Source organism: Medicago sativa, chromosome 4 (genome assembly GCF_051527215.1).
Source record: "Medicago sativa cultivar Bolivia chromosome 4, Bolivia_mono, whole genome shotgun sequence".
Taxonomy (NCBI): domain Eukaryota; kingdom Viridiplantae; phylum Streptophyta; class Magnoliopsida; order Fabales; family Fabaceae; genus Medicago; species Medicago sativa.
In genome coordinates, this window is record NC_140752.1 from 56,006,005 (window position 1) to 56,021,866 (window position 15,862).

General features: G+C 32.6%; 1 long non-coding RNA gene across 1 annotated transcript; it reads right to left on the reverse strand.

Annotated features, from left to right (window-relative positions):
• Positions 1 to 2,517: 2,517 nt before the first annotated feature.
• Positions 2,518 to 7,467, reverse strand: LOC146930017 (uncharacterized). Its single transcript, XR_015006255.1, has 3 exons — positions 7,039 to 7,467; positions 5,784 to 5,905; positions 2,518 to 5,639 (listed from the first exon to the last, which is right to left on the reverse strand). It is a non-coding gene; the product is annotated as an uncharacterized LOC146930017 (long non-coding RNA).
• Positions 7,468 to 15,862: the final 8,395 nt, after the last annotated feature.

A 15,862-nucleotide genomic window follows, 5' to 3' on the forward strand; every position in this document is an offset into this window, starting at 1 on the left:
TTAATATATTAAAATATTAACTTAAAATTACATATATTATAGGGTTAATTAAGTAAATGGTCCCTATCAATATTCAGAATTTTGTTTTTAGTCCCTACAAAATAAAATCACACTTTTTAGTCCCTATAAAATTTTCCATCAACATTTTTAGTCCCTATAAAATTTTCCAACACCATTTTTAGTCCTATAAAATTTTTCCATCAGATTTTTAGTCCCTAAAATGCTTAAGGAAAATGTCACAGGGACTAAAAAGTGTGATTTTATTTTGTAGGGACTAAAAACAAAACTGTGAATATTTATAGGGACTAAAAACTTAATTAACCCTACATTATATTAGCGCTACAGTTCAAAGTCTTTGGTTCAACAATCTTTTATTTTCTCTCATCTGTCTTAGCAGTTTAAGGAGTATATTTTCCACGTAGTCTATATTGGCTTTACCACTAGAGTCCCACATACCATAAATCATACATACTTTGTTGTTGTTCTTTTCCATAGTTGCTCACAAGCGTAAAGTATAAACTATGTGCGTTATGGGTTTTCTGTTACTATGATGAAGAACAACAACAAAATATGTGGGATTAGTGGTAAGTGGTTTCCTAGTGGGAAATTCATTAGAGACCACGTGAGATCTCACTTGTTACATTTTTTTTATTCCTCCAAAGAGTGAAACTAACATTCAAGCAGTAGACAATTCAACTAGTTTAACCAAGCGTTCAATTCAATCTGATTCCTCACTGACTTCAAATCTCAAAATCAAATAGTCTATATCTTTGAAACACAACTTCTCTTCCTTATTTTCAGACGTAAGCATAGAAAATTTGAAGGTGTTCAAAAACACAAGAAGGGGGTTGAATTGAGTTAGCTTTTTCTTCTATTTAAAACTAAGTCCAGTGTTTAGAGTCTGATAGAGTTTAGAGTCTGGAAAAGAATTCAGAGTCTTGTGCAGCGGATAATGTAAAGAAAGAGAGAGAAGAGAAAGATACAAAATAATTATACAGGTTCCTTCCACAATCCGGAAGTAGTCCTGTCCATCTTGCACTTCCAAGGAGAGTTTACTTAAATCAATATCTGATTACAATTGCTCAAGCACAAAAGAAAGAGACTTCAAACTACTCAAGCACAAAAGCAAGAGGTTTTCTATGCTTAAGCACACACGCAAGAGACTTCCTATGCTCAAGCACAAAAGCAAGAGACTTCTAATCAAACAGTATTACACAAAAAATTGTTTGAGGTTTGAACACTTGATATACAATCAGTGGTGTTCACGAATACAAATCAGATACAGACTCTTAAGACTAGAATTTCTAAGATATGAAAGTTGTTAAGAAATTATAAGTGAACTTTGATGTGATAACAATTTCAATAGAGTTTTGGCACTAGCAAAATTGTTGTGATTCTCTTACAATCTTCAAGTCTTCACTCTTTTATATAGAGGTGTGAAAGAGACGTTGTTGCTTGCCAGCATCTCAAAAGAGTCGTTATTAAAGCTTGATCATCACCAATGATATGTTGCTTGATATGGTTATTGTCTTAGGCGGAAACAATTTCAAATGCATTCCTTGTATAGAGAATAACCAGCGTAGACACAACTGTTATCTTGTATTATTGCAGAGATGAAGAGTGAAGTAGTGGAGTAGTGGTTGTACAATTGTACTATGTCCTTTTCTTGCGCTCTTCAGTGGATAAACATCCAATGCCTTCTAATTCCTCTGAAATAGCCGTTGCTCCAGGCTTTTATTCCTTCTGCAATGATGTGTCTTCAGAATAACAAACTTTAACTAACTGCTGCTTCCAGTCTTCAGACTCTGATGAACTTCAGCTTCTAATGATCTTCAGGCTCTTTGATGATGTCAGCTTCAAATGGTCTTCAGACTCTCTTAGTCTTCAGACTCTGTCTTGCAACATATGCTTCCTTTGTAAATTCCATTGCTCTCATTTGTTCTTTCAGAACCAATACTTGAAATTAATACTTATAAATTTTTTAATCTATGGTCCTGCACACTTGAACAAATATTAGCACATCCAATTGACATTTTAATACCTTGTTATCATCAAAACTTAAGGTGGTAATGTTAAACAAATTTTGTTCCAACAAAATTAATATTTGTCCTACTTGAAATGCCTATCAAATGCTTATAAGTTCTTTCAAAAAAAAAATGCTTATAAGTTATTCCTTCAAAAAAAATGCTTATAAGTTATGAAAATAAAAAAAAAAGTTGAGAATAAATTCTTAAAATAACTTGTTTTCTCTTCAACTATTTTAGAGAGATTATGATAATAAGCTGAAGATAATTTCTGATCATGTCAAATATCATGTAATTCAAAATGAAAGGGAAGAGAGGGTTAAAATGGAACAGCCAAATCAACAATACATTATGTCACTAGAGCAAGATTTGTCATGACACAACTTCTTCAAAACCAACTATATACGACACTATGGCGCATATATACAATACTGCTATCAATTATCAAATTAATCATAAATCTATACTTGTGAATTTCCCTAGGAAAACAATATCCTCAATCATAATGTTTATAAATCACTAGAAATTAAGTATCAATCAAGATCAACCAAGTGATAATGGGTGAGTAATGGCATCATTGAAAAAAGAATCAAGCATCCTAATAACATGATGTTATGTCTTTAGCATATTAATGTTACAACCAAAGGACCACCGAAACACAACTAAGTTATGACAAAAAATTATTGACTAATGTAATGGACAAAGCATCAAATACTTTCAGAGGAGTCTTCTTTGTTCAGTCACAACTCACAAGTCTCTTGAAGGTTTCTTCAATATCTGACTCAGTTATGGCATAATTTTCATCAGCAAAATCACCCTCTTCTTTATGCAATTTGAACTTCCTCCGCCAAGTTTGCCAAATAATGCATGTGGGAAAATGATTTTGCTATAACAATAGAATCTTCAGCATCAAAATTTACTTCAACAAATAAAATTAACATTGAGCTAAATAATAACTCAAAAATACTACGCTAACAAATGAGAGATAACTCTCAGGGAACTTCTGCATCAAGCATATGAAGCTAAATTCAGAAAGTTTGAGAACAAAAGTGTGGAATGTACCGTAAATAACTTGTTTTTAATATGAAAACGTTTCTTCATTTCCAATTTAAGCCTTTGAGAAATTAAAAATAAACAGTTAGACATTAGTCAATAACAAGAGAGCATGTTAGCAGGTTTTCGCTACCATGTACTGGAGGATCACACTCACCGGTTCAATGCAGTTACTTTCCTTGTAATTGCTCTTAGAAATTAGTTTTACGTTCTGCACATGTTCTTCAAAGAGACCAACTACTTGATTATTGTCATTGAAGTTATATGCACGACTGAATCTATCAGCTTCATCGTATTGTTGTCTTTTGATAAGATTCTCAACAAAATCTGCAAGTGTTAGAAAATTTCACATCATCAAATTGACAAAAACAACTATATAATAAGTTATAGTAAACAAAAAAAAAAGACAAAGTAGATTGGACTGAATTGTCCAAAATTATTTAAACCGTTTAGAAAATAGAAGATATACATAAAAAAAAAGACATATATTTGAAGTCTATTTCATATAAAATAATATGTGAGGCGTATGAAACCAAACATTTCTCAAACAAACATACCAGAAGCTTTAATTGCAAAACCAAGAGTTCCAAACAGCTCTACAGTTATCTTGTGCTGAGCAGCAAAACCAAAAAGCTGAAAAATGTCATCTTCATTGAAAGAAGAAGTCAGTCCATAAATAGACAGAAAGAGTAGAAAACCTAGAATTGCCGCATAATTTTTAGTGTTTTGACTTATGTACGCTTTCACATCGAGAGCTAGCTTAATTGCTTCTTCTCTTACACTAGGTCCATTATCTGGTGAGATTTTCCTCAGTTCTTTCAGCAGAAAAATGTCGCCATCATCAACAATTACAGCATTGTCTCTTCTCCATTTGAATAATGGGGTTCTGTATAATTTCCAGGACAACTTTTGCTAGATCTGGTACTTCTTTAAGACGAACAAGAGTGTCCTTGGCAACCGACTCATGTAATCAATCAAGTCCCTCAAGTGAGAAAAATGTTTAACTTGAGTCGGTTGACGATGACATTCTTGTTCATCTTAAAGCAGAGCCAGATCCAGCAAAATTTGTCCTGGAAATTATCCAGAACCCCATTATTCAAATGGAGCATATGATGGGAGACAATGTTGTAATTATTGATGATAGCGACATTCTTTTGCTCAAAGAACTGCGGAAAATCTCACCAGATATTAGACCTCATGTAAGAGAAGAAGCAATGAAGCTAGCTCTGGATGTGAAAGGTTACATAAGTCAAAACACTGAAAATTCAGCGGCGGTTATGGGTTTTCTACTCCTTCTGTCTATTTATGGTTTGGCTCCTTATTTCAATGAAGATGAAGTTTTTAAGCTTTTTGGTTTTGCACAAGATAACTGTAGAGCTGTTTGGAACTCTTGGTTTTGCAGATAAATCTTCAGGTATCTTAGTTAGAGAAATGTTTTTTTTTTCAAACGTACCGCATATTATTTTATATGAAATATACTTCAAATTTATGTCTTTTTATATGCATCTCTTCTATTTTCTAAACGGTTGGACTAATTTTGAACTATTAAGTCCAATCTACTTCATTTTTTCGTTTACTAGAATTATATAGCTGTTTTGTCAGTTTGATGAAGTGAAATTGTCTAACACCTTGCAGATGTTGTTGAGAATCTCATCAATAGAGCAAATATGATGAAGCTGTAATATTCAGTCGTGCATATAACTATAGTGACAATAATCAAGTAGTTGGTCTCTTTGAAGAACATGTGCAGATCCTATAACTTCTATTTTATGAAACATTTCATCTTTAAACCCCTCCATGAATCATGATAGTTATAAATACTTTGATCAAGAACTTAGGACAAGGCTAGAGATCAAGAAGTTGCTAGTCTCATGGCTGTTATGCAAAGCATTAAAGATAACAACCTAGAATTCAAGAATATAATGAAAAAGATTGAGGATCGTATTCTTGAGATTCAGGATCGTATTTTTTAGATAAGGATCTAACGAACTGGTGAGTGTGATCCTCCAGTACATGGTAGGGAAAACCTGCTAACATGTTCTCTTGTTATTGACTAATGTCTAATTGTTTATTTTTAATTTCTCAAAGGCTTAAATTTGATATAAAGAAGCGTTTTCATATAAAAACTAGGTATTTACAATACATTCCACACTTTTATTCGCAAAGTTTCTGTAACTAGCTTCATATGCTTGATGCAGAAGTTCCCCAAGATTTATCTCTCATTTGTTTAGAGAAAAAAGAAATCTTTGGTGACTTGGAAAATGAAATAGACTTCAAATTTGTATCTCTCTCTTTAGTCTTTGTATGTACACTGTTCTATTTTTTAAATGGTTTGATGTGTTTTATTTTCTTTGCGTAGTATTTATGAGTTATTATTTAGCTCAATCTTAGTTTAATTTGATGTAGGAAATTTTGATGTTGGAGATTCTATTGTTATAGCAAAATCATTTTCTCACATGCTTTATTTGACATGAGTATCTCAAAGGTCAATTATCCCCAGGCTAGTACATATGAAACCTTCGCATCTAGTGCATGAAGCCAATTATATATCAGATCAATTTCCTACTAACAACAAATATCTTAATTTAGTATAGTTGTATTTATATATTAACACATTTGATGTAACATACGCTTCAAATATGAAGTGAGAAGAAAAATAGTAATATGTGGAGTGTTTGAAACAAAACATTTCTCAAACTAACATACCAGAAGCTTTATCTGCAAAAACAATAGTTCCAAACAGCTCTACAACTATCTCGTGTTGAGCAGCAAAACCAAAAAGCTTGAAGAGTACTAATGTTTCTCACTGGAGGGACTTGATTGATTACCTGTGTAAGATGTAACTACATAATTAGTTAACAAACATTTAAGCTCCCATATTTATATAAACATCAGTAAATCAAGGTGACTATAGAAATATATATATATATAGATAGATAGATAGATGTATGAGTTAGGATTTGTTGACATGTAAGTCAAAAGACTTACACCAAATCTCAACCATTAAATCAAATTAATCCAATGGTTTACAATATTCCATCCGTAAAATTAGAAAAATTCCGAACTAAGGTATGTGACTTCTCTTAGTTCTCCTTTCTATTTGTTTTTTCCAAACTGCAGAGTCAAGGGCCATTTATGCAATAACAACGATGAAAAGTTTTGCAACCTGGTTGAGATCATGACACTTGTAATAACACACAAAACACCAATGGTCAATTGCAAGGTGACAACCCAAAATAAAAAAATGAGGGATCCAAGTCTTTGTGCAAGTTTCGTGACAACGCCAAACAAGATGTGTTTTACAATTTTCTACTCAGTTTCTTTTCCCTTCTTCGATTCTATCCATTTCTTCTCCGAAATACTTATTTCATATTAACTTGTCTAATATAAATTTTTTAGAATAAACACTATCAATCAAAATTAAGAGGAAATTTGACTCTAATTGATGTCGTATAAATTTAGAGATTTGACAATTGTACAGGGGGCTTGCTTTGCACTAACATGATTTCTTCCAGTGGCGGCAATAAACTCTCAGACGGCGGCATGCGCCTCTAAATGGAATTAGTAGTGCAGATATTGAGAAATAGGATGTGAAAGTTAACAGGGCATGTCACATGAGTCTAATAATAACGATATTAGTCTCTATCATTAATTAGATCCAACGACACATATTTGGTGTAAGTCTAAAGAATAACGGATCCCAACTCAATTCGACAAGAAAAAAACGACAGAGATTTTGCATTTAATAGCTTCGTAAACCATTTAAAGACAAAAAAGGTATAATCAAAATTAGTTTGATAGAGTGTGAATCAAACTAGTGAAAAAATTTCAACTTGTTTACAGGTATACAGCTTTAACATGATGAAATATATTTTTATTAAATTGGGAAGATCAATTTAAAGATATTAAAAGATAAAGTTGAAATGAAATTGTATTAATAAACCAGATGATGATCAGTTACCTGATTTAATTTCCTCTTCAAATGATTTTAGTAATGCTTCATAATGATTCTCTCTTAACTCATTCTCCTTCGGCTCCATCAAATTCATCCGACATTGACTCAAGAAGCTTCACTTCTCCTTCAAATTGATTCTCTTTTGAAATTATAAGCTCCTTTAGTTGCACTTCAAACTCCCTCATTCGATCATTAATTCCGCCTTTTGTGATTCAAGCTCTCTCACTCGGCCTTCAAATTCAGCCTCTTTTGACTCGAGTTGTCTCACTTGGTCGTTAAATTCCTCCCCCTTTGTATGGAACTCCTTCATCCGTTCTTCATGTTGCTTAAATTTTGATTCAAGCTCCTCCACTTGTCCTTCAAACTCCGTCACTTGGCTTTTTGAATCAGTTTGTATCATTAATAAAGAAATCGTGCAACATGTAACAGCCCAGGTGGATCCCGGTTAGGCACTGTACCCCCCGGCACTGTTACTCACAAGCTTAATCACTACCCCCCCTATAGTAGTGTTTTTGCCTCCCGTGGGAATCGAACCTAGTACCTAGGGATAAGTACTAGTTCAATGCATTCCCACCTGGGCTGCATTGAACTAGTACTTGTCCCCAGATACTAGGTTCGATTCCCACGGGAGGCAAAAACACTACTATAGGGGGGGGGGGGTAGTGATTAAGCTTGTGAGTAACAGTGCCGGAGGGTACAGTGCCTAGCCGGGACCCACCTGGGCTGTTACACAACAAATAATAACAAAACCAAAATTTTGAAATTTAGTAACTTAATGTTGCCTGCCTTCAGTAACACACTATATCAAATAATTAAGAAAAAAGATAGAGAAAAGCATAGTAAACACTGAAATGACAGTCTCATATTCAGTTTAGTCATTTTGATTATCCTACAAGTATCATATAAAAAAAACTTACGAGTTCTAACAAGATTTAAGTTTGAAAATTTCTCTTTTCTCCTCACATAAGAATATCATATTTGTTATTGCTAAAGGAAGTAGAAAAGTTACAATAGAAAAAGAAAATCAGTAACCAACAAAATTGAGATAACAGACCTTTTTCATAGATCAATAGAGAGAGAATCCTATTACTTCATTTGCATATCGAACATCTGGATGATGGTCCTGATAAATATTTCACATTCAACACATTAATTTGTAACCAACATGCAGCAGGTGCATGAACATGGAATGATTCATAAAATAGAACTAGCATAAAATGAAAAAAGAACCTTAATTTATAACCAACCTTGTCGTTTTCTTGAATGCAAGAGATTCGCGGTTTGATAAGTTTCTGAACAAAATCTACAAGGTACAACAAAACCTAATGAGTTATTATGCCATCATCAAGTCGGTTAAAATTAACTAAAACTAAGCAAATTGGACTGAATAATAAGAAAAGAGAACATCTCAAACCATTTAACACTCTCATAAATCATCATCCATGATTAATTGTAGAATCTTTGTATGTGATAAGACGTGCATATCCAAAAAAATTAATCAAGTAGTGCATCATGCATAAAGTAAAGGAACCTAGTTAGAATAATCTAGATTAATCATCATCATCATCAATCATCAACTAGTTCTAATACATTAAGCTCTTTTTTTTCCGCCGTTTTCACATGGCATGAAAAAGACATGGGAAGATTTTGTTCGATTTGAGAGAGAGAGAGAGAGAGAGAGAGAGAGAGAGAGAGAGAGAGAGAGAGAGAGAGAGAGAGAGAGAGAGAGAGAGAGAGAGAGAGTTACCTGGGAAGTTTTTGTTCGATTTGAGAAGCTAGCGGCGGTGGAGTGAAGTGAGAAATGAGAATACGAATGGTACAAACGGTGTTGACCTAATGGGTTGTTGAGAGAGGAAGAATAACGTTTTTTTTTTTGTTTGACAAGAGAGGAAGAATAACGTTGTTGACCAAATAAGTTTATTTTTATTTTTTTTTGGTACAAAATAACTTTATTTAATTAAGTTTATAAAACATAATAAAAAGAGCCTTTAAAAATATTTGAACAGCCATATTTTTAGATACAAAAATCAATGTAGTAGAGAAAATAAGAATATAATAAGGATATGATAATTGTTCTAAACGTTCTTATAAAATGACTGTACAGATAAGATTTTTATTGGATCAGTAATTTCATTTCTTTCATTTTTTTTAAAGAATTTCATTTGTTTGTATTAAGTTTTGCATATAAAAATGTTTTATAAACTAGAAGTGAAATTTAAACCCCGCACATCTCACTCATTCTCTTTAAATGGTTAATTTTTAGTCACTAGGCTATTTGACAAAAAAAAAAACTCTAAAATATAGAAATGATTAATTATTTAACTATGTTGATTGAAAGAGGTTTTTAAATCGGCTTACAAGTCGTACCAAATTTTTGAAAGGCCTGACTTAGATCGAAAAAATAATCTATGACAAGTTACAAATCAGATTTAAATATGGAAAAATCTAGTTTAGTTTAGTCTATTCTCACCGTATTCATTGGTAATGTATATTTTTTTTTAAAAAACTATCGTCCATTTATTGTTTACGAAAATTTTCCTCTCATACAAATGTGTAAACTAACATTGTTATTGCGTAAAGTCATTCACTTCATGCACCGTGACTTCTTTAAAAATGTGCATTCAATCAAATCATGTTAAATTCCTCTAGAAAAAAACTCTAATGAAATTAAATAGATATTTTTTTAAGGAATTAAATAGATATTTTAATAACTTATTGAATAAAGTGGCATCCTATCGAGTGACTTGATTAAACACATTAGTAAACAAAGTTTTTATTTTGGGTAATAAGTAGTAAACAAAGTTTTACACCATCAATATATATTAATGAAAATCTTCACAGTCGCGGATGCTTGATAGTTTCTATATATGTTCTCTTTGCATGTGCGTGGATGAGAGTTCAGACCACATTTTCTTCCGATGCCCGTTTTCTATTGAGTTATGGCTTTGACTCGGTTATAGATTAAATTTAGTGGCTGATATTACTTCGATTCATACCATTCTGGTTTGTGTTCCATCGCAGTGCTCTTCGTAGGTTGAAGATATGCTTGTGTCAGTATTTGTTCATATGTTGCATGTTATTTGGATAACACTTTACGGTTCAGTAATGAAAAAACTAGTATACATGCGACAAAGGTAAAAATTTCTTATTATATTACTATGAGTGGCAATAACTCTTATGGTTGATGTATTGCCTCAGACTCCACTTTTCTTTATTCTTTTCCGGTGTCTCCACATCGCCAACGAATTAAGGAGATTTTGACTGTGTTTTGGAAGCCTCTTTCCCCCTTGGCCAAAGTGGTACTTTTGTCTTTGTTAGATTCAGCAGGTACAATCATAGATGACATGAAAATAAGCACGTGATTTATGAGTGGTGGCTTATATGGTTTATACACCAAATTATATGTTGATTTGATTTCGTGATGTTGTTTCACGTTTATTGGCTTGTTTTTGTGCTTCTGTCCATGATGGATGGTTAAGCGTTGTTGTGCTTCCGTCCAAGGATGGATAAGCGTCGTTATTGTGCTTCTACCTTGAGTGATTGAGTACACATGATGGTTAAGCGTTATGCCTTTATAGGCTTTGTTGATGTTTGCTTCTACCGGATGGTGGTTAAGCGTTGTTTTGTTGTTTCTTCCTCCAAGCCGTTAAACTTTGAGTTGTGGTTTCCTCTTGTTGGATAAGCATTTGGTTGTTGACTATGCTCTTGGCCAATATATTTCCGGCATCTCTCCTTGTATTTTCATTTGTTTGAATTACTATTGTATTGTTCATCCCAAGTTGGTAGTGTTGGGGATTAGAGATATAGGGTTAGTGGTATATTAATCCTAATAAATAGTAGTATAAATAGCTAGTAACCACCCATTAGTGGGAACCTTCACTCATTTGTAATCTTATCTTAATATATATAATATGAAGGTTCACAATGCATACCTAATATGAAAACCCTAAACCTAATTCAAATCTCACAATTACCTTTGTGTCCCCCACTTTAATTTCTTTTTCATTTTCCAAAAACGTTACTTTATCTGTGTCATCTTTTTTTTTTCAACTTCAATACACCATTTTTTTTTCATTGTTCCATCTCTCTCTCTCTCTCTCTCTCTCACTTCTCTGTTCACTATCACCATTCATTACCCACACCATCAGTGCAGTAACCAAACAATAAGTTATCACGCCGTATCCATCTGTCATCACTAACCCACCGTCACCGTCGTCACCGTTAACAAACCATCGCCGCAGTCAACTTTCATCACGTCATTACCATCACCGCCATGACAATGACTCCTTCGCCGGCAGTCCCCTCGATCCTCTCCAGTGATCTCATCCTTGAGGTACTTTCGTTTCTTCCTATAAGATCTTTTCTTCGATTCAGGTATGTACGTAAGTGTTGGAAAACCCTAATTTCCGACCCCACCTTTGTGAAATTGCATCACCAGAAATCACAATCACAAACACGAAATTCACCCTTCCCACTGCAGGTTGAAGAATTCAGGTGGTGGTTGCGGTTATGAAAACAGACCAATGCCTCTTCTGCTGCTATCATCTATATTTAAGATTTTTTTTTAGCTTTTATTTGTTACAACTATTGTTTTGTCTGTGATTCTTTATCTTTTATTATTCAATTGCGATATTGGTTGTTATTTGTGCAGTATGTCCGCCAAATTTCTTAAATTGCGGCGACTTTCAATCTGATGCTTTTTGTTTATTCATAATGCCTATTATATGTTTAGTACTTGACATTGTAGATGATGATTAAAGTACCTTATTTTTATCTCATTGTTTATTACATCTACACTGGTATCACCACTTCGTATCCGTTAAGTATAACTAATTTCCTAAATCTCTGTGAAGCGATAAATGACAATATATTTTCTCTGCAACATACTCTATTATAATATTGGAAAAAACATCAGATTAAAACCTTACACTGCAACTCATTGTATCTGCAAAATGCATGCAATCAGTTCAGCTTATCTTTTAAAGTTTGGTGACTGCTAAACCATAGTAGTTACAGTACACATAATATTTTCTGCTAAACTTTGTCACTTAATGCTGAACAGGACTCTATTTGACATCTTAGTATAGTAAATTGCTGACTGATCTCTATTATGTTATCATTCCGAGCAACCTTCTATGAACAACGTACCTTATTATAATCTCATTGCTTATGACATCATTACTATCAATCATAACTTCATATCTGTTACGTATAGCTAATATTCTAATTTTTCAAGAAGCAAGAACTGATACAATTATTCACTGCAAGATAATCTAAGAAACCATGTTATCATATCCATCAGTTCATCTAATATCTTAAACCAAGATTGCAGTTACAAGGCACAAAATGCATTCAAATAAACTTTGCCTTTTTTCTCCTGGAAAGGAAATTTTTCGATATCTACCCATAGTCAATTCATAACTGATCTCAAGTTAGTTATTATTCAAATCATAATTCTATGTTTCCCTATGTAGCGGTGAGTATGCAAAATGATTAAGATATTCGTTTCGAACACCTATTCAAAAACTAATCTTTGTGGACAAACTACCATATATTTAATGTCAGTTTCAACAAATGAAACACCTGTATCTGTTAGTATATGGTGGAAATGGTTCTCATATTGTAGATTGCGGTGAATTTTTGAATCATTCAAATCATCCTAAATACAATGTTGTTTACAAGGAAATGTTTCGTAATGTACCAGCATGATTTGTTCCCTTTTTAAGTTGTATTATTATTTTTAACATTGTATTTGCACAAATAGATTATGAATTAACAGTATAATTGAATATTTTGTTTGCATCAATATGACCCGTGCGGTAGCACGGGTGCAAGGTCTAGTATTCAATTTCCATCAATACAAAAGCTTTGCTATATTTCTTTCATTCCTTCCATGGATGCCATGTTTTATAACAAGATTAAATGGAAGAAGAGGGCATTGGGAGATGAGGGCATTGAGGGGTTCATTTTTTTTCACATTGGGAGATGAGGGCATTTAGGTAACACTTTCGTCCTTAGGTAACACTTTCGTCCTTTATTTTTTTTTCGATTTAGTCTTTTATGTTATAAATGACAATATCTTATCATTTTTTATGACATATTTTCAATGAAATATGATTTTTTAGGTTTGTATGGTGAAGTTTTCGCTTTGTTTATGAGTTTGATTAATTTTTTTGGAGTTCTTGATTAATTTTTTCATGAAAAGGGATAACTATGTTGACATTTTATAACATAAAGGACTAAATCGAGATAAAAAAAAGATAAACGATGAAAGTGTTCCTTAAAATAAAGTTAAAGGACAAATTGTGTAATTTTACCTAAAAAAATTGAAAGAAAAGAGATTGTATAAATAGATAAACTATAATATATAATTAATAAAAAGAATATAGAAAAATGTTAGAGTACAAACTTTAAATAAAAAGAACATTTTAGTGGACATTAACATTATTTGTTTTGACTTGACCAAAAGTGAGTGGATCGTAATGACATGTTAGAATTCATGAAAAAAATAAAAAGATTATGTAAAATAGAAATATATTAAAATGTTTCAATTATATATTTACTAAGATGATAATTCATTTATGGCTTAATAATATTCAAATATTTCTACAAATAAAATTAATATATTAAAATATTAACTTAAAATTACATATATTATAGGGTTAATTAAGTAAATGGTCCCTATGAATATTCAGAATTTTGTTTTTAGTCCCTACAAAATAAAATCACACTTTTTAGTCCCTATAAAATTTTCCATCAACATTTTTAGTCCCTATAAAATTTTCCAACACCATTTTTAGTCCTATAAAATTTTTCCATCAGATTTTTAGTCCCTAAAATGCTTAAGGAAAATGTCACAGGGACTAAAAAGTGTGATTTTATTTTGTAGGGACTAAAAACAAAACTGTGAATATTTATAGGGACTAAAAACTTAATTAACCCTACATTATATTAGCGCTACAGTTCAAAGTCTTTGGTTCAACAATCTTTTATTTTCTCTCATCTGTCTTAGCAGTTTAAGGAGTATATTTTCCACGTAGTCTATATTGGCTTTACCACTAGAGTCCCACATACCATAAATCATACATACTTTGTTGTTGTTCTTTTCCATAGTTGCTCACAAGCGTAAAGTATAAACTATGTGCATTATGGGTTTTCTGTTACTATGATGAAGAACAACAACAAAATATGTCGGAAAAGTGGTAAGTGGTTTCCTAGTGGGAAATTCATTAGAGACCACGTGAGATCTCACTTGTTACATTTTTTTATTCCTCCAAAGAGTGAAACTAACATTCAAGCAGTAGACAATTCAACTAGTTTAACCAAGCGTTCAATTCAATCTGATTCCTCACTGACTTCAAATCTCAAAATCAAATAGTCTATATCTTTGAAACACAACTTCTCTTCCTTATTTTCAGACGTAAGCATAGAAAATTTGAAGGTGTTCAAAAACACAAGAAGGGGGTTGAATTGAGTTAGCTTTTTCTTCTATTTAAAACTAAGTCCAGTGTTTAGAGTCTGATAGAGTTCAGAGTCTGGAAAAGAATTCAGAGTCTTGTGCAGCGGATAATGTAAAGAAAGAGAGAAGAGAAAGATACAAAATAATTATACAGGTTCCTTCCACAATCCGGAAGTAGTCCTGTCCATCTTGCACTTCCAAGGAGAGTTTACTTAAATCAATATCTGATTACAATTGCTCAAGCACAAAAGAAAGAGACTTCAAACTACTCAAGCACAAAAGCAAGAGGTTTTCTATGCTCAAGCACACACGCAAGAGACTTCCTATGCTCAAGCACAAAAGCAAGAGACTTCTAATCAAACAGTATTACACAAAAAATTGTTTGAGGTTTGAACACTTGATATACAATCAGTGGTGTTCACGAATACAAATCAGATAGAGACTCTTAAGACTAGAATTTCTAAGATATGAAAGTTGTTAAGAAATTATAAGTGAACTTTGATGTGATAACAATTTCAATAGAGTTTTGGCACTAGCAAAATTGTTGTGATTCTCTTACAATCTTCAAGTCTTCACTCTTTTATATAGAGGTGTGAAAGAGACGTTGTTGCTTGCCAGCATCTCAAAAGAGTCGTTATTAAAGCTTGATCATCACCAATGATATGTTGCTTGATATGGTTATTGTCTTAGGCGGAAACAATTTCAAATGCATTCCTTGTATAGAGAATAACCAGCGTAGACACAACTGTTATCTTGTATTATTGCAGAGATGAAGAGTGAAGTAGTGGAGTAGTGGTTGTACAATTGTACTATGTCCTTTTCTTGCGCTCTTCAGTGGATAAACATCCAATGCCTTCTAATTCCTCTGAAATAGCCGTTGCTCCAGGCTTTTATTCCTTCTGCAATGATGTGTCTTCAGAATAACAAACTTTAACTAACTGCTGCTTCCAGTCTTCAGACTCTGATGAACTTCAGCTTCTAATGATCTTCAGGCTCTTTGATGATGTCAGCTTCAAATGGTCTTCAGACTTTCTTAGTCTTCAGACTCTGTCTTGCAACATATGCTTCCTTTGTAAATTCCATTGCTCTCATTTGTTCTTTCAGAACCAATACTTGAAATTAATACTTATAAATTTTTTAATCTATGGTCCTGCACACTTGAACAAATATTAGCACATCCAATTGACATTTTAATACCTTGTTATCATCAAAACTTAAGGTGGTAATGTTAAACAAATTTTGTTCCAACAAAATTAATATTTGTCCTACTTGAAATGCCTATCAAATGCTTATAAGTTCTTTCAAAAAAAAAAAATGCTTATAAGTTATTCCTTCAAAAAAAATGCTTATAAGTTATGAAAATAAAAAAAA